Below are 26,343 nucleotides of genomic sequence, written 5' to 3' on the forward strand. Positions count from 1 at the left end.
AGATCTTGAAATATTAAGGTTTCTAATAAAATATATTTTTTTCTCTATTGTCCCTTTCCTTTGATTAGGCTTTTCTCCCATAACTGGAATAATGTTACCTACCATATCTACTTGATGAATTTCTACTTATTCATCAAAGTCCAACTCTAAAATCCTCTCCTTTATGTGATATGCCCCACCATCTAGAAGAGTCTGTTGCACACAAGCCTGCAGTAAATTCCTATATTCTTTTTATTCTGTCGTTTTCTTTAGAGCAGGAAATGTGCTTTACTTATTCACCTTTACATTTTTAGTACCTGTGCTTGTAACATAGTAGGTAGCTAAAAGCTAAGTTTCAAGTAGTTGTGTTCTGGTACGTTTCAACAACTGTTTAAAAGAAAAAAGGCTGGAATGCTGGGTGGCTCAGTGAGTTAAGCCTCTGCCTTCAGCTCACTCAGGTCATGATCTCAGGGCCCTGGGATGGAGCCCCACAGCAGTCTCTCTGTTTAGCAGAGAGCCTGCTTCTCCCTCTCTCTGCCTGCCTCTCTGCCTACTTGTGATCTCTGTCAAATAAATAAATAAAATCTTAGAAAAAAAAAGGAAAAAGATGGATTTTCCACTTTTTGCAATGTAAATATTCTCACCATAGTCAATTTCCTGCTATGAACAGAGCACTGTGAACACGCAAGTGGAGAGGAATGGTTACACAATGGTTGATGACCTAACTAGTGTGTGTTAGTTCCCTGTGCATATACAGTAGATGTAAATAGTTGGGAACAAAAATAATGCAAATAGAAAACAGAAAACATTTAGGAATTTGAGCTTTGAGAAGGTATTTCACTTTTAAATGTTATCTGGTTAATAGTAAATTTATGTAATTAATCTTAAATAATGGCTGTGTTTAACAACCAGTAAGCAAAATTAGTGAAAAATGAATGATTGGCTCTTGTGAGCCAGGATGAGCTGGCTGTAGCATGCCATTGATTTTATGATATAATACTTTGGTCAAGTAAATGTAAAGTCATATTTAGAAAAAAATCCTAAGAATCATATTCAATCTATTTAATCAATAAGTACGTGTCTCATGTTTGCAATGTTTCAAATGATACTACATTCTTGACAGAAAAATAAATAGAAGCAATAAAATACATGCTTTTTTTTTGAAAGAATAAGAATGCATAAAACATGCAATAATATGGCAAGCGTTTTTCAATGAAAATACCTTTAAAATCTAAAAAAGCCTCAACTGGAAATAAGATATAAATAAAATTTTGACAGTATACTTCTTATTACTCTACTAAACCAACCACAGTCCAGAATACTTTTCTTTTTTGATATTATATAATCCTCTATTACCAATGACATTATTTGTAACATTAATGCCAATTCTTTCTAATGCATTTGTATTTTTAAAGTGAATTGCAAATTAAAATTGTTAAAATATTTTAAGCTAATCAGCTAATTTGTAAATTTTTATTTTATTTTAAATTTAATTTTCATATTTTATTAATTTTTAGTTTTAATTCCATTACAGGTAATATACAGTCTTATCTTAGTTTCAGATGTACAATATAGTGATTCAACAATGCTACACATTACTCAGTGTTCATCATTATAAGTGTACTCTTTAATTCCCTTCACCAATTTCACCCAACCCCCAATCTCCCCTATTTTATCATCAGTTTGTTCTCTATATTTAAGAGTCTGTTTCTGGGGGGCTCCTGAGTGGCTCAGTAGATTAAAGTCTCTGCCTTCAGCTCAGATCATGATCCCATGGTCATAAGATTGAGCCCCTCATAGGGCTCTCTGCTCAGCAGGGAGCCTGCCTCTCCCCCCCAACTACCTGCCTCTCTGCCTACTTGTGATCTCTGTCTGTCAAATAAATAAATGAAATCTTAAAAAAAAAAAAAAAAAGAGTCTGTTTTTTGGTTTGTCTCTAGTATAGTATAGACAAATAGTTTTTGTCTTTTTCTGACTTATTTCACTTAACATTATGTTCTTTAGATCCATTCATGTTGTTGTAAATGGCAAGATCTGACTCTTTTTTATGGCTGTGTAAGAACATAATAATAAAATTATATATATATATATATATATATATATATCACTTGTTCTTTATCTCTTCATCTATGGATGAACACTAGGTTGCTTCCATAACTGGCTATTGTAAATAAACATAGAGGTACATATATCTTTCCTAATTAGTGATTTCATGTTTTTTGAGTAAATACCTACTAATGGAATTACTAAATAACTGCCAAAGTATTGTCATAAACTGGTATAGTTACATAGACGAATTATAAAAAATAAAAGAACGTTTAAGAATTGTCAGAAGTGTTCATTCTTCTTCTTCTTCTTTTTTTTTTTTAAAGATTTTATTTATTTATTTGACAGACAGAGACCACAAGTAGGCAGAGAGGCAGGCAGAGAGAGAGAGAGGAGGAAGCAGGTACCCTGCTGAGCAGAGAGCCCGATGCAGGTCTGGATCCCAGGCCCCTGAGGCTGTGACCTGAGCTGAAGGCAGAGGCTTAATCCACTGAGCCACCCAGGCACCCTAGAAGTGTTCATTCTTAATGAGCAGTTCTCAGCAAAGACAAAGGTTAAATTCAATGTTTTTTAAAAATTTTTAATTATTTACTTATTTATTTTTACTGTGGCATTATTTACTTTTTTATTAAGATTTTCAAATGACCAGCATATAGTATATCATTAGTTTTTGATATTTTAATGTAGTATTTAAGGATTCATCAATGATTTTCTTAAAATTTGTCTATTAAAATTTCTTTACATGATTAAATATAAGTAGGTTTTTTTTTTAAGGCAGATGGTTTAATTTTTATTTGTCAATGTGCCATCCCTTTACTCATTTCATATGACATATGAAATATCCAGACACATAAGAATACCTTACAGGTATTTCTGATTTCTGTCTCTATAGTTTTGTCTTTTCTAGAATGTCAGAGAAACTGATGGCACAACATGTAGGAATTTGTAGCTGGCATTTTTCATTTAGTAGAACACTTTTTTTTTTTAAAGATTTTATTTATTTGACAGACAGAGACCACAAGTAGGCCGAGAGGCAGAGAGAGAGGGAAGCAGGCTCCCTGTAAAGCAGAGAGCCCGATGCGGGACTTGATCCCAGGACCCTGAGATCATGACCTGAGCCAAAGGCAGAGGCCTAACCCACTAAGTCAACCAGGTGCCCCTAGTAGAATACTTTTGAAACTTGTCTGTGTTGGTGCATTTATTAGAAATTTGGTCTTTTTAACTGCTTAATAGTATTGCTTTTTATAGAGATATTTTACAGTTTCCTGATGGTTGATTCACAATAGATATTTAAATTAATTTGGTCCTTTTGGTGAAGATTAATAAAGATGTGGTAAACATTTGTATAAAGGTCTTTGGGAAACCATCAGTTTTCATTTCTTTTAGGCAATATCTAGGTATGGATTTGCTGGATGGTATGATAAATATAAATATAAATATAAACATATATTTAAGGCAAAACCATTTTTTTCCCAAAGTGGTTATTTTATATGTTCATACGAAATGTCAAAAATTTCAAATGGCTGCATATTGTTGTTAGCACATGGCATGTTAATACCAATGCCAATTTTTGGTTTTGTCTTGTTTCTTTTTTGACATTCTAGTCCAAATGTGATAGTACCTCATTATGAGGGCCATCTGTACTCCAATGTTTATAGCAGCAATGGCCACAGTTGCCAAACTATGGAAAGAACCAAGATGTCCTTTAATGGACTATTGGATAAGGAAAATGTGGTCCATATACACTATGGAGTATTATGCCTCCATCAGAAAGGATGAATACCCAACTTTTGTAGCAACATGAACGGGACCCAAAGAGATTATGCTGAGTGAAATAAGTCAAGCAGAGAGAGTCAACTATCATATGGTTTCACTTATTTGTGGAGCATAACAAATAGCATGGAGGACATGGGGAGTTATAGAGGAGAAGGGAGTTGGGGGAAATTGGAAGGGGAGGTGAATCATGAGAGACTATGGACTCTGAAAAGTAATCTGAGGGGTTTGAAGTGGTGGGGGAGAGGGGTGGGAGGTTGGGGTACCAGGTGGTGGGTATTATAGAGGGCACGGATTGCATGGAGCACTGGGTGTGGTGAAAAAAATTATGAATAATGTTATGCTGAAAATAAATAAATTAATTAAAAAATAGTACCTCATTATGAATTGAGGAATTGTTCTATACATTAATTGTGTATTATACATAGCACATTACTGCATATTATATTTCTTCTGTATGGATTTGCCTTAATTAATGTAAAAACTAACTTGTATTTCTTTAATTACCAATCACGTCAAACATCTGTTAATGAAACCATTTCCCCCCATGGGTATATGAAATCTGATACCTTTAGTAAGGCTCAAATCTCTTGTTCATTTTTATTTTATCTTATTTTATTTTATTTATTTATTTTTTAAGATTTTGTTTATTTATTTATAGACAGAGGTCACAAGTAGGCAGAGAGGCAGGCAGTGGGGGTTGGGAAGTAAGCTCCCTGTTGAGCAGAGAGCCCGATATGGGGCTTGATCCCAGGACCCTGAGATCATGACTCGAGCTAAAGGCAGAGACTTTAACACACTGAGCCACCCAGGTGCCCCTCTTGTTCATTTTTAAACTAATTTTGTCCTTATTACTGAATCTTGACTGTTCAATTTATATTCTGACACAATTCTTTTATCAGATATATATTTTGGAAATTTTCTTTCTATGTTTGGCCTTTTCAATCTCTTAACAACATCTTTTGAATAACAAATTTTAATTTTGACAAAAGTCCATTTATGGATTTTTAATAAATTATATTATTAGGACTACTTTATATCCTAAGAAATATTTGCCTGACTCAAAATCATAATGATTTCCTTCTAGGAATTTTATGGTCTTAAGTGTGTAATCATACAATATTCATTTTTTATATGTGATGTGATATAAGAGGTGCTTTAGCTTTTTTTCTCTTTGTGTAGGTATTGATAACGTAGTGTATCAACTCCATGTGTTCAAAAGATTACCCTTTCTCCATTAACCTTTAACTGACCACAAATAGGTGGTTTTATTTCTTAACTTCACATGTCATTTATTGATCTCTGTATTCACTTGTGTTGTGTTATGTGGAATGATCTACTTTTATAAGAAGTCTTGAAATCAAGCAGTATTAGTTCTTTAATTTTACTTCTCATTTTCAAAATTAGTTTGTTGTTATTCTAAGTCCTTTTTTTGTGATATAAATTTTAGCATCATTTTGCCAATTTCTACAGAAATCTTGCTGGGATTTTGATTGAACCTGCATTGAATTTATAGAACAACGTGGAATTAAAATATATATATATCTTTATTATACATGAGCAAGGTATACTGCACCATCTATTTGTATTTTCTTGATTTCCCAAATCACAATTTTTTTTTCACATCACAGTTTTACAGCTTGTAAAACATACATTTTACAGATTTTGTTACATGTTTTCCCAAAGTATTTCATGTGTTTTGATGCTCTTGTAAATCGTACTGTTTTAAATTTCAGTTACTCACCACATAACACAGCTGCAGGTTTCCCCTTTCCCAAAGACTCATTGCTTTTTGAATTTAATTCTAGTTCATTCCACTGATGTTTAAAAAAAAAAAATGAACAAAAACAAACATAACAAAAGCAATGAATGTATAGTTTATCTGGTTTGTTTTAATTTTTAGGATCATGATAAAAGTCTCCTGTTCCTTTCTAAATCATAACTTGAAAGAAACAAGCACTTGCATATAATGTCAACATTTTAAAACTGAGGATTATAGTTTTATGTTTTGCCATCTGACTCATTTCTCATCTCTTATTTATCTAACATTTGGTCTGCATCTGGTAATAAATTCTAGCAATAAGCACTCACTAATAAATTTTATTAATATTTTATTGGTAAAAAGAGAAAGTTACCAAAAAGAAAAATAAAGAAATACATTCACCAGTGAGGAGGCGCAGGATGGCAGAGATGTAGGAGACCTTGTTTCAACTGGTCCCCTAAATTGGGCTAATTATCTACCAGACACTCTGAACTCCCATGAAACCACCCAAGAAACCATGAGATGTAGGGCTAAAGACTTTTGGATCTCTACAGGGGCAGAAGACACCAGTGGAGAGGTAAAGCAGAGTGGAAATAATTTGACTGATATTGGAGGAAAAACAGAAGGGGGAGGGAGCCACCAGAACTGACCCATTGGAAAGTAATACCCCAATATGAAAGTGCCCTGTGATTGGGGACCAACATTATCTTGGAGTCTGGTTAAAAGAACTCAAAAAGAGCAAAAGATCTTAAGGGCCAACTGGTGGAATTAAGTGGTTATGGGCACGGGACTAAGCCCTTGGACCCAGGACAGCCAACGCCAGTGACCACCCATGCCAGAGAGAGTGCGGCAAAGCCTCCAGGCCATGGTCCCTGAGTGCCTGGCTTTCCTCTGCTTGCACAAGTGCTGGGATAGGCACACTCCCGCCTGCACATGTAAGGGAGTCTGGTGTGGATGCCAGCCAGCACTCTCTAGAACCAGTCTTTTGCACTCTGTGAGCACTCTGCATCTGGGGTCTGAACTGTGTGTCCCACTCGTGCCTTACAGTGCTTCATGAGGGCACTAACTGGCGGTTTCTAGGAATGGCCTGAGATGAAGGTCTAGGTGCAGTTTGCTTTCCATTAAACCTCCGAAAAGCTGCAAAAAGCTGCCAAAGAACAAAAACCTCCAGAGAACAAAAGCCTGAAAAACCAGTTTCCACAGAGTCCAGCCCCATAATAGGGAGCAGGAGGACTCAATCCAAGAAAGACTGACTGAAAAACAACATGGTAGGCCCCTCCTCCAGAAAGCCAGCCAAAAGAACAAGAGGACAACACCACAGGGTCCCCATAAAACTGGAAAAGCTCCAATATCAGGGGAAAAAAATATATTAAGCTCCTGGTATTACCCTAAAATCTGTATATTTCATAGATACAACTTTCATTTTTAATTCGTTCTCATTATTCTTGTTCTTTTTAAATTTTAACCTCCTAACCATCACTAGAGGTTTAATACAACATATTCCATAATAACCTTTTAATTTGAGCTTTTTTCATACATATACCTGTCTTTTTCTTTTGCTTTTCTATTTTTTTAAGTGTACATATAGATATAAGCTTCAAGGTAATCCTCTTTCCCTAATCAATACTACCCTTATATATAAACCAGTTTTAATCTCTCTTTATCTTTGGAAACTTGAGTCCTTTAACAAAGAAATCAAGATACACCCAGGAAGAATCAAAGGATTCTTTAGCATCAAGGATTTATAACCACCCTCCCATCTTTTTCTTCTGTCAGTGTTTCTGTGTATTTATTTTTGTTCTGGTATTATATAAATGTTACCTTTGGGGTTCATGTGGCTGGGTTTTTTTCCCTTGTCATTTACTTTTGTCGGTCTTTTTGTTTGTCTGTTTTTGTTTGTACACCTTATAAATCTTACCTTTGGGCCCCATTCCAGCCTGATCTCTTCTCTCTCTCTCTCTCTCTCTTTTCCTTTTTTTCCATCTCTCTCTTTCTCTTTCTCTTTTTTCTTTCTTTTTGGTGATGACTTCTGATTGTTCAGAAGCATTCCAAGGTGCACCTTGCCTGGCTGGAGGTTGATATATTCAGGTACTCATCCCCTCAAACAACTCTCACCAAAATGACTAGGAGAAGGAACAACCAACAGAGGAAAAATTCAGAGACTGTGCCCTCTCCATCCGAGCTATTGGTTATGGGCATAAACAGTATGTCAGAAAGGGAATTCAGGGTAACAATATCCAGGCAATGGTTAGGTTGGAGAAAACCATTAGTGACCACATGGAATCTCTAAAGGCAGAAGGGAAAGCCATCTGAGAAGCTGTTAAAAATGCTATCAGTGATATTTAATCTAATCTAAATACTCTAACAGCTAGGGAAGGGAGGCAGAAGATAGAATTAGTGATCTAGATGATCATTAATTAGATAAAGATCACTAATTAGTGATAGAGGACAAACTGATAGAGAAAAAGGATCAGGCGGTATCTGACATAAACAGCTCAGAAGCCATGAAATCAGAATTAGGGAAATAAATGAGGCCATGAAACATTCCAATGTCGAATTATTGGGATCCCTGAGGGGGAGAAGAAAGAAAGAAGACTAGAAGATATAGTTGAATAAATTCTTGTTGAAAATTTTCCCAGTCTGGGAAATAGAACCAGTGTTTGTATCCTAGAGGCAGAAAGATCAACCCCCAAGATTAATGAATCTAGAAAGACCTTGAGACACTTGACTGTAAGGCTGATGAATCATAATTTTAAACAAGAACTCCTGAGAGCAGCTAGGGGGAAGATATTCTTTACATACAGAGGAAGGTCCATCAGAATAACGTCAGACCTGTCCACAGAAACCTGGTAAGCCAAAAGGGGCTGCCAAGACATATTCAGGGCACTAAATTAGAAGAAGATGTAGCTAAGAATACTTTATCCAGCAAGACTGACATTCAAAATGGATGGTAAAATGAAGAGTTTCTAAGACTGGCAAGGTTTAAAAGAGTATGTGACCACCAAGCGAGTACTACAAGAAATATTAAGCAGGGTTCTATAAAAGAAGAAAGAACCTAAGAGTGACATAGAACAGAAAATTACAAAGACAATCTATAGAAACAAGGACTTCACAGGCAATATGATGTCAATAAAAAATGTACCTTTCAATAATTATTCTCAGTATAAATGGACTAAACGCTCCCATAAGAGGACACAGGGTTGCAGATTGGATAAAATGACAGGACCCATCCATATGCTGTCTATAAGAGACACATTTGGATCCTAAAGATAAATCCAGACTGAAAGTGAAGGGATGGAGAAGCATCTTTCATGCCAATGAGCATCAAAAGAAAGCTGGGATAGCAATTCTCATATCAGATAAATTAGATTTTAAACTGAAGACTGTAGTCAGAGATAAAGAAGAGTACTACATTATTCTTAAAGGGTTTATCCACCAAGAAGATCTAACAATTGTAAATATTTATGCCCCCAGTATGGGAGTAGCCAACTACATAATCCAATTGTTAATCAAGATAAAGAATCATATTGATATGAATACATAAATTGTAGGGGATATTAACATGCCACTCTCAGTAATAGACAGATCATCCAAGCAGAATATCAATAAAGAAACAAGAGAATTGAATGACACATTGGACAAGATAGACCTCATAGGTCATAGGAAAGTCATAGAACATTCCACCTACCCTAAAACAACAGAATACTCATTCTTCTTGAGGCCACATGGAACTTTCTCCAGAATAGACCACATACTGGGTCAAAAAAAGGCTCAATTGATACCAAAAGATTGAGATCATTCCCTGCATATTCTCAGACCACAATGTTTCGAAACTGGAACTCAACCACAAGAAAAAGTTTACAAGGAAGTCAAACACTTGGAAGCTGAAGACCATCCTGCTCAAGATTGTTTGGATCAACCAGGAAATCAAAGAAGAACTTAAACAATTCATGGAAACAAATGAGAATGAAGACCCATCAGTCCAAAACCTATGGGATACGACAAAGGCAGTCCTAAGGAGAAAAAACAGCCATCTAAGCCTTACTCAAAAAAGACTGAAAAGTCCCAAATACACCAACTCTCTTTACACCTTAAAGAACTGGAATTGGGGAGCCTGGGTGGCTCAGTGGGTTAAGCCACTGCCTTTGGCTTAGGTCATGATCTCAGGGTCCTGGGATTGAGCCCCACATTGGACTCTCTGCTCAGCAGGGAACCTGCTTCCTCTTCTCTCTCTGCCTTCCTCTCTGCCTGCTTGTGATCTCTCTCTGTCAAATAAATAAATGAAATCTTTAAAAAAAAAAAAAAAAAGAACTGGAAAATCAACAACAAATTAAGCCAACCCCGTACACAAGAAGGGAAATAGTTAAGATTAGAGCAGAGATCAATGAGTTTGAAACTAGAGTGACAGTAGAACACATCAACAAAACTGCAAGCTGGTTCTTTGAAAGAATCAATAAGATTAATAAATCACTGGCCAAACTAATCCAAAAGAAAAGACAGAGGACCCAAATTAATAAAATTATGAATGAAAAGGGAGAGATCACAACTAACACCAAGGAAATAGAAACAATCATCAGAAATTATTATCAACACTTATATGCCAATAAGTTAAGCAACCTAGAAGAAATGGATGCTTACCTGGAAACCTATAAACTCCCAAGACTGAAACAAGAAGAAATTGACAACCTGAATAGACCAATATCTAGTAATGGGATTGAAGCAGTGATCAAAAAACCTCCCTACAAACAAGAGCCCAGGATCTGACAGATTCCCTGGAGAATTCTACCAAACATTCAAAGAAAAAATAATACCTATTTTCCTGAAGCTGTTTCAAAAAATAGAAACAGAAGGAAAACTTTCAGATGCTTTTTTATGAAGTCAACATTACCCTGATCCCCAAACCAGTCAAAGACCCCATCAGAAAAGAGAATTTCAGACCAATATCCCTGATGAATATGGATGGCAAGATTCTCAACAAAATCCTAGCTAACAGGATCCAACAGTACATTAAAAAGATTATCCACCATGACCAGGTGTAATTTATCTATGGAATGCAAGGGTGGTTTAATATTCACAAATCAATCAATGTGATAGAACAAATCAATAAGAGAAGAGAGAAGAACCACATGGTCCTCTAAATTGATGCAGAAAAGCATTTGAAAAAACACAGCATCTGTTCCTGATTAATACCCTTCAAAATATAGGGATAGAGGAAACATTCCTCAACTTTATAAAATCTATCTATTGGCGCATCTGGATGGCTCAGTGGGTAAAAGTCTCTGCGTTTGGCTTGGGTCATGATCCCAGGATCTTGGGATCAAGCCCCACATTAGGAATTTCTGCTCAGCGGGGAGCCTGCTTCTTCCTCTCTCTCTCTCTGCCTGCCTCTCTGCCTACTTGTGATCTGTCTGTCAAATAAATAAATAATTTTAAAAATCTATCTATGAAAAACCCACAGTGTATATCATCCTCAATGGGGAAAAGCCGACAGCCTTTCTTTTGAGATCACAAACACGACAAGGATGCCCACTCTTGCCACTATTCAATGTAGTACTAGAAGTCCTAGCAACAGCAATCAGACAACAAATATAAATAAAAGGTATTCAAATTGGCAAAGAAGTCAAGCTCTCTCTCTTTGCTGATGACATTATACTTTATATGGAAAACCCAAAAGACTACATCCCCAAACTACTAGAACTCATACAGAAATTTAGTAATGTGACAGGATACAGTATCAAGGTACAGAAATTAGTTGCTTTCTTATACACTAACAATGAAAAAATGGAAAGGGAAATTAGAGGACTGATTCCCTTTACTATACAGCACCAAGAACCATAAGATACCTGGGAATAAACCTAACCATATAGGTTAAGAATCTGTACTCAAGGAACTACAGAACTCTTATGAAAGAAATTGAAGACACAAAAAGATGGAAGAGCCTTCCATGCTCATGAATCAGAAGAATAAACATTCTTAAAATGTCTATACTGCCCAGAGCAATCTATACTTTCAGTGCCATACTGATCAAAATCCCACTGGAGTTTTTCAAAGAGCTGGAACAAACAATCCTAATATTTATATGGAAACAGAAGACACCTGAATTCCTAAGGAAATGTTGAACAAGAAAAACAAACTGCGGACATCATGTTGCCTGATTTCAAGCTTTACTACAAAGCTGTGGTCACCAAGACATCATGGTACTGGCACAAAAACAGACACATAGACCAGTGGAAGGGCCCAGATATGGACCTCAACTCTATGATCAAATTATCTTCAACAAAGCAGGAAAAATTATGCAGTGAAAAAAAGACGATCTCCTCAATAAATGGTGCTGGGAAAATTAGACAGCTATGTATAGAAGAATGAAACTCAACCATTCTCTTAAACCATACACAAAGATAAAATGGATAAAATACCTCAACAGGAGACTTCAAACTATCAAAGTCCTAGAGGAGGACATAGACAGTAACCTCTTTGACATCAGCCACAGCAACTCCCTTGAAGATATGTCTCCAAAGGCAAAGGACACAAAAGCAAAAATGAACTTTTGGGACTTCATCAAGATGAAAAGCTTCTGCACAGCAAATGAAACAGTCAACAAAACAAAGAGACACACACAGAGTGGGAGAAGATATTTGCAAATAACACTACAAACAAAGGGCTGATATTGAAGATCTATAAAGAACTCCTCAAACTCAACACACAGAAAACAAATATCACCTCATAAAATAGGTAGATGGCATGAATAGACACTTCTCCATAGAAGACATGTAAATTGCTAACAGACACATAAAAAAATGTTCATCATCATTAGCCATCAGGAAGATTCAAATCAAGACCACATTGAGATACCACCTTACAACAGTTATAATGGCCAAAATTAACAAGACAGTGAACAACAAGTGTTGGAGAGTATGTGGAAAAAGGGAAACCTTCTTACACTTTTGGTGGGAATGCAAGTTGGTGCAGCCACTTTGGAAAACAATGTGGAGGTTCCTTAAGAAATTAAAAATAGCTTTACCCTAAAACCCTGCAATTGCACTGCTGAGTATTTACCCCAAAGATATTGATGTAGTGAAAAGAAGGGCCATTTGTACACCAATGTTCACAGCAGCAATGGCCACAGTCACCAAACTGTGCAAAGAACCAAGATGTCCTTCAATGGATGAATGGATAAAGAAGATATGGTCCATACATACAATGAAGTATTATGCCTCCATCAGGAAGGATGAATACCTAACTTTTGTATCAACATGGATGGGACTGGAAGAGATTATGCTGAGTGAAATAAGTCAAGCAGAGAGAGTCAAGTATCATATGGTTTCGTTTACACATGGAGCATAAGGAACAACATGGAGAACATGGGGAGGAGATGTGAATTGGTGGAAATCAGAGGGGAGTTTAACCATGAGAGACTGTGGACTCTGAGAAACAAACTGAGGGTTTGGAGGGGCAGGGTATTAAGGGGTATTAAGGAGGGTATGTATTGCATGGAGCATTGGGTGAGGTGCATAAACAATGAATTTTGGAACACACACACAAAATAAAATTAAATAAAAAATATCCATTTACCAATTTGTGGAATCCGAGTTCTCTATTGTTAGTTTTTATTATTATTTATTACAAATAAAGCTGTCATAAGCACTAAAAAAAGAAAAAGAAAGAATCTAATTTTTGATCACATAGTTAATCTTGAGTATTTTGGAATGTATTTTCCTTGATTCATGTTATGTTTTTATTCTTTTTATATTAGTCTTTATATTAAATATCAATATGTACACCAGCCACTATGCTAGTTTATTATTTGTATCTTCAGTGAAGATGATTTTCCCAGCAAGGATTTAAAAGTATATTCAGGGTTACCACTAAAATTCAAGGCATGATGTTGAGGAAAAGAAGTCAGATTAGCAATTCAGACTGTAAGTTTGATGATAATAGGGTTGTATTTCTTGGGCTGGATGGATAAAAATTTGGAGGTAGATGTCTTAAAACAAATACTTCCTATTATTAATAATTCATGAAAGAAAGCAGTGAAGGAAATTCTATATTGAATTAAATTTCTTTTTTCAAAGTTGATCATTCATTTTACAACTTGCTGAAATGAGTTATTTTTATATTTTTAAAAAGTATCATATTCATAAATTTACATTATTATTCTGTTTATATCATGAGACTAATATTAATCATAATTACAGAATTTCATAATAGATCACTTTTGAATCAGTCTCAAACTCTTGAAAAATTATTAATGGCATTGCTGATTTAGGAACAAAAATGATGAAATACTAGTAATATTGACTTCAGAGTCTTACAGAATTGTGGCTATATTCTGAGATTCAAATATAAATGATCCAATAAAACACTAGGATATCTAGCTCTTAAAGGGGACAATGCTTGCCATATAAAACCTCACCTGCTTGTCTAGCACTCACACCTAATAATCATGTAGGGAGAATCTATACAAGAGGAGAATTGGGGCCAGACATTTTATCTCCTGTTACTTATTTCAGTTGATTTTGACTGTAAAACTGAAGACTGTTACACAGAAAATACTCACTAGGGTAAAAGGAATTTATATTCAAAGTCCCTGTTAGTTTATTTGATTTCTTGCAGTCTTTCATAAACCACTTCTAGTTTCTCAGGGATTTCTGGCTACTTCATCTCCATAATATATCTATGTTATGGTTGCTCATCATGACCTCAATGGCTAGGCAAAGCCACAGTGGGTTTTTACTTGGATTTCAAGAAACATCTATGACCTTCTTTTTTTTTCTCTTTTAACTTATTTTTTATTATGTTCACTTAGTCAACATATAGTACATCATAAGTTTTTGTTGTAGTGTTCAATAATGCTTTAGATGCATAGAATACCCAGTGCCAACACATGCCTTCCTTAATACCCGTTATCAAGTCACCCATCCTCTCACCCCCCTCCCTTCTGTAATCCTGTTTCTTTCCTTTATTCTGTCCCTGACCTCTTACTTTCTATTCTATCCTTTTTTTTTATCTTCACTCTTCATTCTTACCCTATCCTTGATGATAAGCAGATTGATTTTATTTTATTATTTATTTATTTGAGAAGAGATGGTGCAGAGGGAGAGGGAGAGATAGAATCCTCAGCATGCCGTAGGCCCAATGCAGAACCCCAAATGGTGTTCAATCTTACAACTCTGATATCATTACCTAAGCTTAAATCAAGAGTTGGAGGCTTAAATGACAGAGCCATACAGGCACTCCTCATTTCTTAAATCTTCAGTGCATAGAACAGTGCATCTTAAGCCTTGTATGTTCACGAAATATTTGTTGAAAAGAATAAATGAATTGGTTGTCAAAGTCTGACAAAACAAACATGGAATGGAAAATACTCAGCAAACTCCACTTCCTACCTCTACTTTGGCAACTGAGAGCCAGTCATCAATTATACCAATTATCAAACTAGTTCAGCTTTAGCAACTGCAGTCTTTGGTTAAGAGATTGAATAGATGTGACATTGAGAAATAAACAATGCATATTTCAAATATTGTAGGATTGTAGTTGATTATTCCCTCTCATTGTCTACAGCTATACTACTGCAAACGTACAATATTGCCTTTGCTATTCATAGTTTTATGTCAAATGAGACAGGGACGTTGATGGTATGCATTTTTAAGAATAGAGCTGTTAGTCTTTCTCAACTGGTGTTTCTTGAGAGAATTAAGCCTTAAAATCCTAAAATTTCTATTGCATGTAACAAATTAGCTTTTCTCCTATATACCTGGTGTGATATTAGTTATGAATCAAACTTGGGAGTATTGAAAAAATAGTCATTTAATCTTTTTTGTGATTCAAATTTCCCCAGTTGGGAAAGAGTGGATGGAAATGATAAATTGTCATATCACACCATTTACTGAAGTCTACCAACCAGATTCAGAGTACTGGGAGAGCTACATTTAAAGATTCAACATAGGGTATCTGTTTCAAAGTTTAATTGGCATTTTATTGCAGAAAACCATTTATTGCAATTCTCTTTTTGTAGACTATTTTTTTTTCAGTAAGACACATTGTTGAATTAAAAGATCCTAAGTATTTAAACCCCCTGTAGGCTTGCAAAAATCCAACAATTTATACTGACCATGAATTGCTCTCGTGCATGAGAATTGAATTGATATGTATTTTCTGAAACTGTACAACATTTTTAGCACTGTGAATGATATTTCTTAATTCACCTTTTCAAATTTTCTTTTTTATATGTGCTACTTTTTAACAAGTCTCTGGAGAAGGCAAATGCTAAGTTTGGGTAGCTACCAAGTTGCTCCGTGAAACTTCATGTCATAAGGAATAAAAACTCCACAGAAAGTTTTCAGTGTTTATTTTAAAACAGGTAAACCATTAAAATCCATTCTTTCTTGTTACTTGTTACTTGTGCAATCTAGAATAAAGAGTTTAAAAGTGTACTTATGGATCTTTTTGAAAAAAAAAAAGATATAATTATTTAAAAACTAGCAGAGGAAGAAATCTACAATATATTTACTCAATAAAATGTACCCCCCCAAAAAACACATTCAAATTTTCCTTTTCTCAGGACTTTCAGCTTTCAATAAATGCACTATAATAATAATAAATACACTATAGTTAATAAATCACAAAGCAAAAATTTTGTTTTTCTTGTAATGAATGTGTATGGCCAAACAATAAATCAATAATAAATGAGACATTTTAATGAACACAAAAGATCCTTAACCCAGCATGTAAGCAGAAAGTAATTAGGCATAAACATATGCTTATTGAGCAAAATTTCTCCCAATTTCTAAATGTACCAGTAGTCATCTATAAATTAAATAATTCCGGAAGTTATATGGTATCTTTTTGTTTTGGTTTATCTGAGCTCCAACATATCTTGCCCAGTATATGATATAAAATTTTTGACCTGGAAGCTACACACTGTTTGCTTTCCTGCCTGGATCTACTTTGATAAAAAGAAAAGCAACAACAACAACAACAATCACCCTGCTATTTCTCTTATCAACCACTAATTTCTAAGTTCCTCTTACTTTGAGTTACCTCTCTACTTTAAACAACACCCATAAATTTCAAAATTCAAGTTCATAGCTCAGAGCAATTAGGTAACAACATAAAAAGAGAGGGGCCCAGAGAACAGCCAAAATTCTACTCTCTTTCCTTGTCTTTCGACACCAAAGAGATGGTCCTTATTACAACCTCAAAAATGAGATACTCAGAGATCTCAACAACATAAAACCTGGCTGGACCTATACACTGTCCCTCTACAGAGGCTATACCTATACACTCTCTCTTTACATTCATCTGCAGCTGTGGATGGTTTCCCAAGGATAATTATTAAGTCACTTATGGCTTTGGAGACAGCCATAATTTTGGTGGAGAAAAGTGAGACTATTTATTTTGTGGTGTTGTAAAAAAAAAAAAAAGGTAAAGTCTTTTTTGTAAGCATAATTTTTGTAGATATAATTCCTATAGAGTTCAAGATGTTAATTCTGAATAGAAATGAAAGGAGGAAAAAGTGTATGATAAAATGTAATGAAGGCTTTATCCAGTGTGCTATAAAAATATAGATGTATTAGAGAGATATAATAAAATCAAAATTGATGCAGGTTGCTTTTGTGGATAGCAATGAGAAACTGTGTTAATTCTGTTTTCTATCACTCTAAAGTTGTAAGAGTGAAGTTAAAGATTTTAGCAGATTCTGGAAAATCTTTTATTATGCATGTTTGTTACAATGCTCTTTGAAATGTAAAATAGAAGACCAGAGAAGTTAGCATATATAATTAATGAAAAACGTTAAAAAGTGAAATTAAAATATTCTGCAAATTAGAATTATATTTACTTTCTCACTTTGATTTGTATACTAAACAATACACAGAACACATATTTTGAAATACATTGTTAGCTCAAAAAATAATTTTTCTGCTTCCTTTATTCCTACTTTAATATTTAGGTTAGCTATAAAGCACTTATGTTTTGGCTTAAAAATAGACACTACCTAATTTTTTACAGAAGTTAGTTTTTTAGGTGTTGTTATGATTGCCTTTTCTGTTTCATAAACTACCTGATCCAAACAAGCATTATTAAGAGAATATCTTTTCCTTTGTACCTTAAAAATATCTAGTTGTTTTGCTATATTAAAGATATATCAGGGGGCCTGGGTGGCTCAGTGAGTTAAAGCCCCTGCCTTCGGCTCAGGTTGTGATCCCAGGGTCCTGAGATCCAGCCCTGCATCGGGCTCTCTGCTCAGCAGGGAGCCTGCTTTCTTCTCTCTCTCTCTGCCTGCCTCTCTGCCTGCTTGTGATCTCTGTCTGTCAAATAAATAAATAAAACATTTTAAAAAAAAGATACATCAGATACTTCTTTTAGTGATAGATATATAGATACTAAAGGTAGTATTACAATACTTTCTTTTGTGCAAATCAATTTAATGAGATTAAACAATATGGAATTTTGTGTGTTTACTACTTAAATAATTGAGATGTTTTTCATCTAAAAGTTCTTTTCCTTACAACTTTGGAAACTGGGAAATAAAAAGAAAAATCAAACTAAAATAATCCCATTCCTTAGGTCAGTCATTTCCCCTGATACGATGGTTATACTTCAATCACAAAATAAAGTGAATGTTCTGTTCCACATGATTTTCATATTCATTTAAAACTGACTATTCTTTCCTGGAGGCAAAAGTGTTTTATATATATATATATATCTCCTATTTGTTACACATCCAATTGAATCTTTGAACCAAAATATTGGCAAGCTCCGTAGTGCTTTTATATCATTTAAAGTAGTAAATGTAACAACATTGTGACAAATGAACAATTCCTTTTCTCCGGTCACAATTTCTGTTTTCTACTATAGAAAATTCTTCATCAAGTTGTATTCCCCAAAGGACAGTAATCTTTGGGTCTTATTGACTATAATAAGGAGTGGTGCTTATCTTGTTGAGACAACAGGTATACCACTCTTTCCTGCTGCCATTTCTAATACCAGAATGGTGCGGTGGCAGGTGGTTATTTCACAATTGTTAGCAACATAGTCAGCAGAATCTTCCTTATGGGGGGTGAAATAAATTAATAGCAGCAGCACTCAGAGTTTCTGAAAGAAACTGAAAAACAGTGTACTTTAGAGAGCAGTTTATCCTTCACACCTGCAACCCTGTTAAGCAAAGTGGACTCATCTGTGAAACCTTAGAGGTACTTCCAGAGAGATCCTAGGAAAATATTTCAGTTCTGGGGTTCTTAAGCAAGTTTAAAATCTGAAAATAAGGAAAACTTATCTTTAGAACAACTGTGATCAGTTTATGAATTGTCATTTCTTTAGTAAATACTTTTTTTGAAGATTTTATTTACGTGAGACTGAGAGCAAAGGAGCAGGGGAAGGGCAGAGTGAGACTCCCCACTGAGCAGCCCCCCCCCATATGGGACTCAATCCCAGGACCCCTGGACTAGGACCCAAGCCAAAGGCAGATGCTTGCTTACATTACTGAGCCACCCAGGTGCCCCTCAATAAATATTTTTTTAAAAAACAAAGGCCAAGAATGAGGACTATAAACCTTCCTTAAAACTATATATTTCTTAAAATTTTTGAATTGCTTATTAAATAATTATCTTATTTTTAAATTTTCAAAATTGAATTAATAATACCATTTTATTATTCCTAAGAGTTTGTAAAGTCAATTTGAATTCCCAGGATAATAATAACTTTATTTGAAAATAATGACTTTTCAACTTATAGTAATGATTATACCCCCAGATATGTTTCTTTTTCTTTAATAAGTACAGTGGTGCTTTATTATTTCAGGAGTTGGCTCTTTTGAGGCAGAATTAAATAATACTAGCTAATGGTGATATACTTACCTTGTTTCTGATGAGAATGCCTCAAAACTTTAGAATGATGCATGGCTTACAGACTTAGTACATTAGTATTCTTTCTTTCTAAGTAATATTTTTAATTATCTATAGTCATATTTATATTATTCACTAATGTGATAATGTCAAATTATATTTGAATATAGCAATAAGGTGAATCACACTATCTAATAAAATAATAGTAAAAAAATATCTGTACATTCAAGGAATGATTTCTTTGATCATCTATTTTAATAATTGTTAGATTTGAATTACTTCTTTCATTAAAAATTTTGTTGATTTCTATTATTGAGTGATAGTAACCTGGAGATAATAATAATACCAGCCAGTAGGCATATGGCATTGACCATGTCTTAGCTTTTCCTTTGACTTCCTTATGCCTATCATTTCACTTGCTCTTTACAACAGTCCTCTAAAGAGAATGTTGTATTAATATCTTTGTTTTATATATGAGAAAGGCAAGTACAATGGAACAAAATATGTCCCTGCAAAATTCATATGTTGAAGTCTTAACCCCTAGAGTGATGGTATTTGGAGATGGAACCTCTGGGAGGTAATTAGTTTAGATCAGGTCAGAAAGATGGCATACTCTGGTAGAATTAATGTCATTGTAAGATGAAGAAGAGACACCATAGTTCTCTGCCATGTGAAGACAAAGTGAGAAGGAAATCTGTACTCAAGTGAGGAAGAGGGTTCTTATCAGTACCTCATCATCTGAAATTCTGACCTTGTACTTCTAGCCTCCATAAGTATAAGAAAATAAATCTCTGTTGTTTAAGCCAGCCAATCAATGGCACTTTTTTTTTTAATTGAAATCTGAGATGACTAACACACTGAGGAACACAGAAAATAATTTTCCCAATCACAAAACAATTAAGTAGGGAAGCCAGATTGAATTCCATCATGTCCATTACAAAGCACTGACTATTCAACCTTTTTGATGTCAGGATTATATTTATTTTAGAAAACAAATTGGGAAGTTTTCCGCAAATTTCACAATTAAGAAGGTAGTTACATTTCATGGAAATTAATTAATCCTATGGCAAATTATAGCTCAGACTTTAGTGATCATTTTGTCTTTAAGTTTATGAACTTTTTTCTTCTGCTTATATGTTGTTTCAATGTTTGGTTTTTTTTTATTTTCTTTAAAAGTCAAGCATTTCATGAAGTTGTAGTGTGGATTTGTTCCTTTTATTTAATTAGTCATATGTAAATCAAAGGGCTTTTTTGTCTGCAGAGTCAGTGATTTCTTCATTCTGAAAATATATTCTCTGTAATAATTTGAATATTTTATTTTTCCTATTTCCTTCAAGTAATTTTAGTGATCTGTTGATGCAGTCCTAAACCTAACTTTACCTTAACCCTTTCACTAGCTAAATCAAATTCTAATTATAACCCTAACACTAATCAATGATGGGTCCACTCTTCTTTCTTAATTCTTCTTAATTCTTCAAGCTCCTGCCACAAATTCTCAACTGTGAACTTAGGTTGTTTTCTTCACCACTGGTTTGAGTTTTACATAATTAATTCTGTTGCTAACAACTTAGAAAAATTTAAGATTATGTTTATAGTAGTTTTACTTAAATCATTTTCTTATTTCATGTATTTTTAATTCTCCAAATGTTACAATTTTCATAAAATCTTTGGCTTTTTCATCTTGTTTACAATATCTTTTTAAAAGAGTTTTCATGTTTTATTTTATTTTGCTAAGAATACAAGTCATAAACTCTCTATATTTCATCTGTTTCCTATAATATGCATTTTTTTCCAAAGGTACTTTTAGATGCTTGATTTTATATCTTTGGCTTCAAGGAGTCATTTTTATAACTTGAACATTACTTTTTATTTTCTTATTATATTTCCTTGAATGGTGAAATTCTTATTCCAACTTCGTTTTTTTTTTTTCCCAAGTGAAAAGCAAATATCTTCTTGATTCCCTGCCCTCTTCAACTGGATTCTATTATTGTTCTTTAATATTGTAAGTCATAGGCTGATAGTCAGATAACAAAAGATTCTGTTGCTTAGGAAATGCTTTATAAAAAACTTGAGCTAGGATGATTCAAGGGATAAACTAGAAAATGGGCTTTTATTTTTACAGTAATTCTCTTTCCACTCTTAATTCTGACCACACTGAACAACTTGCCATTTCCATGAAGAATCAGGCTCTTTAGCAATTCACTCTCTTTGTACTTACTTTTTCTCTCACTGAAAGTGCTCTTTCCATCTTACAGCAACCAGATAACTCCCACTCATCATTTAAAGGTAATTTCAAGCATTACCTTTTGCTGGAATTGTTCTGTGATGTCTATGTCTGAAGCAGATGACTCTAATTTTAAATTCCATGGCAACCTGTTTGGGCTTCTATCATACAATGTATGTGAAGGCATTTATCACTCTATGTCTTCCAATGTATGTGAAGGCATTTATCACTCTATGTCTTCCAATGTATGTGAAGGCATTTATCACTCTATGTCTTCCAATGGGTCATATTTGGTTTAATAAATCCTTTGAACTGCCGATTAAGATGAATATTTTTTCTTTAAAAATTCTCAAAGGAAAATGTATGACCAATTTTACATTGAATTTCAACAATTTCATGAATTTTCCAAAACACATCTGTTTACTCCCTAATTCTTCATGCACTGAGGTGAACATTTTAGGTGAGCTATTTATTGTTACAGGAACCACACACACATGTCCTGTGTATGATTTATTTAGCCATGCAAGTGAAACAAAACAAAATCCTCAGCAAGAAGAAGGGAGGCTTTTAGACATGGAACTCTGAGTGACACCCAGACAAAGTAACATCTTATTATATCTCAGAAATGGACAACTTTTTTTGTGATTTTTTTTTCTTTTTCTTTTTCCAGACATCCAGCTCATTTGATACCTAAATAGAACTTGACATCAGTGAGTTTATATCTCCTTAGGGAGAGGAAGTAGACTGAGCCAGATGGTCAGCTCTTACAGCTTTCTAAGCCTCTTACTAAGTATCCTAGACTACAGGTTTCCCATGATGGTGTAGGGATACCTGTAATAGACTGTCTTTCCTTCAATTTTCATCATGCTTATTGTCTAGTTCATAGTTGTCTATTCAAACTATCTTTCTTTAGAGAATATCCTCAAAGTTTACTTTGCTTATTCCCCTCAATTTCAAGATGAGAAAATTCATTCCATATGATTATGAATTATTTTGCATGTTCTTAAATTCTCTGACATTCAATGTATTTTTCTGCAAAACTGAGATAGTATCTAATTACCAAAGATGGTATAAGGTATAGAAATGAAACACAGGTGCTCCTGGGTGGCTCAGTCATTAGGCATCTGCCTTAAGCTCAGGTCATTGTTCCAGAATCCTGGTATCAAACCCACACCAGGCTCCCTCCTCAGTGGGGAGTCTGTTTCTCCCTCTCCTACTTCCCCTGCTTATGTTCCCTCTCTTGCTGTTTCTTTCTCTGTCAAATAAACAAAATCTTTAAAAAAAAATGAAATAAAATGTGAAATAAAATTACTGAACATAAAATTGTAAGAGTTGTTGCTTTTGCTAATGTTAGAAACATTCATTAATTTATCCATTCCATCAATGTTTATTTGAACCTCTGTTACTCTCTGGGTACTTTGCTAGATGAAGATCTCATATCTATTGATTCAATACATTTGCAGTCATACCTGTCCCTGATAAGATCATACCTATGATATTTTTTTCTACCACTACAACTAAATTCATATTATAAATAAGCTTTTGGAGCTGGTCAATCAGCCCAGGGGATTCTATGGTTTAAATTTCAAGTTCTATAAAGAGAATGGTTTGGATTTTGAATAAAGAAATCTCAAACAAATTAGTGTTGTGCCAACACCAACTATTTGCTTAGTAGGAGAGTATGGTATATAAGTGGTGTTCATTAAGTATTTTTGATTTAATTAAAAAAACCCCAAGCAAATGGAAAATTAATACTTAAATTCAGTATTTAAATTGTGAATTACTTACTTATAGGTAAATTTTATAGTTATATTGCTCCATACCTAAGAAACAAGAACTGTGTCTATAGAGAACCAGACAGAAATTATAGCAAAATTTAACTTAATCTAAAGTTGACTACTACCACAGGATTAACACCCTTACCTTTACCAAGACAGATTTTATATAACACTGGAATATCTATTTAATTCAGATTATGCTTGCATGATTTTCATTCAAAAGATTAAATGTCACTCACACATCAAGAATTTAAAAAAAGGTGTATTTTCCCTATATGATTTGAAAAAGCGATATTTTTCTGAATTGCTTCATTTAAAGTAGAAATTGAACTAACTGGTAATTTTGCATTTGAGCAAAAAAAAAGAAACGATTTCACTTAAAATTAGAGTAACTTTTACTTATCAAGCTACCACTATGATTTTTCTATTCAAAGGTTTTACAATTCAATTCCTGAACTATTGTACGCATTCCAACCTTACTTAATCGTTTTGGCAATCTTATGATATGGACTGGTATTTCTCTCATTTTACTGATGTTAAATATTAGAGAGAAAGAGAGAGATTAATTTGCTTATAGTTAAACTTTTTAAGATGTAAAAACTGGATTTAGGTCCTGATCATTTAACTCCATGTTCTTGGACACTATACAAATGCTCCACACTTTTGTAGACTAACTGACTTTATGTTTGGAAGTATGTTGGGGATCTATAAGGATATCTTACACCAAACATACTACTAGCCTTGGAGATAGGCTATTTTTTAGTCTTATTTTACAGAAAACCAAGCTCAACTAGGTTGGATATTTTTGTAGAGTCACACAAGTAAAATGTAGAGGACTAACTACTAAATATATCGTGTCCTAAGAACACAAAATCCTTAGATATGACCACAAGTGGCTTGCAGACTTTTTACATTATGTTGTCATCACAGTCATCTAATGAACTGTCTTGTTAATTTCTTTTGCTGAGGGGCATTCTTAGGCATGGTCTTCTTGTTATGAATTTTAAAATCAAGATTAAAAACCTGTAGGTGTTAGGGAGGTACTTTCCAAACTGATAAATGTTCTTTTCAGCTATTCAATTATTTTACATTTCCAATGTTAGCCCATTAATTTACACTTAGTGCCTCTTAAGCAAAGGATTTGATAAAATGAAAGGTACTTCATTTTAAATTTTACACAGGGATTTTCAAAAAGGATTCTTTGTTTAGTCTCATGCATTGCTAAGAATCAAAATCTACGTGCGTTATATGTGATTTTAGTCACAGACTCCACTGGAACATTTCAAGAGTGTGATACCATAGCAGGGTCACTTATTCTGGGGCTAGAACAGTTTTAAACACCTGCCTCAGAGGTTGCCTGGAAACGACACTTGTTGCACATTAAACATCAGTGTTAAGGCACTTAAAGTGGGATTTTTTTTTCCTCTTAGAACAAAGAACTTTACACCAAACTCTCTCATACACACACAAAAGCTGGCAATTGTTTACTTAAAATTTTGCTCAGAGTATTGTTTTTGGAATTTCATTTTCTAATTCATCCAACTGCGGTATTTGGCAGAGATTTTTGGACAAAGGAAGTTGCATTCCTGAAATTAATGTTTTAGATTGCTTGCAGCTTCTAGAATAAATAATCTGAATACCAAAATAAATGAGGAAATTATTTGTAAAGGTACAACACAAATTTATTTAGCTCAAATTGTTATGTTGGAGTAAAGGAAGATCACTACAAAATCTCCAGAAAGAGGTCTGCAAGTTATTCATTGCAGGAATGCATTTAATATTGATCTTTGCATATCACTCCCATCTCTGAGTATTAGGATTTTCATCTGCAAAAATGGGAATAATAATTCTTCACTTTGTGTTTCCCAAGATGTATGTATTAAGCTCAAAATATGCGACATGCTTAGGAACCATTTACAAACTATAGGTCTTCAAAATGTAAAGTACTTTCATTTATTCAGCAAAGTCATACATTCTTTCATGAAAGTAGATGGTTAGCTTTCCTGTAACTGTGATTAACTGCTGGGAAAAAGGTTGCTCCTTAACAAGTAAGACAAGATGATTGAACTCAGATGAATCAGTGTAAGCCTAGCCCTACAATTAAAGAGAAATGAAGGGATTCACTTTTCCATAATTATTTTAATTAAGATATCACTCTACCATAGAGATTTTAGCAGCAAGATTGTTCTGCATGAGGAGTAATCATCTACTGAGTCTCCACACAGTGGCTAGCAGCTCAAAACAAAAACAAAAACAAACAAGAAACAGTCATTATTGTTATTTGCCAGTTACAGTCAATAGATGGCAATCTCACTTTCTCTTTTCACTAATTCAATTAATCCTTGTAACAAGTCTACAAGATCCTTAAGTCCATTTTATAGCTGAGTCAACCCAATTGCACATAAGTTCCCTAAATGAATTGGCATAAAACAACTATCATTTTATTATGCTTCACAGTTTTGTAGGTCATGAATATCAGTTAGGATCAGATGATGTTTCTTGAATTCAGGTGGCTTCCCCTGTGTGAGACAGTAGCATTTAGCTGGTAGCTGGTCTGGCCTGGAGGGTTCAAGATGGCTTCACCGAGTGAGATGGTGCCAGGTAGAAACAACTGTAAGATAAGACACAATGGGCTCTCTCTTTCTCCATGTAGTTTCATATCCTTTCTTCATGGTCTTTTCAGCAGGGAATTCAGACTCCATATGTGGTGGCTCAGAGTTCCTTGAAAGCAAGGTAGAAACTGCCAGATCAACTGTCATTGATCTACAATGACATCATTTCCACTGTGTTCTCTTAGTCCTAGAAGTCACTCTTTCAAAGGGTGAAATTCCATGCCTCAATCAGAGAATTTGCAGCAAAGTTTAATCTACCACAATGTTCAGATCATTTTGGTCAGAATACTATTTTGCCCCCATTACTCTTCTACATATATAGTGA

This window comes from Mustela nigripes, chromosome 1 (assembly GCF_022355385.1).
Source record: "Mustela nigripes isolate SB6536 chromosome 1, MUSNIG.SB6536, whole genome shotgun sequence".
NCBI lineage: Eukaryota > Metazoa > Chordata > Mammalia > Carnivora > Mustelidae > Mustela > Mustela nigripes.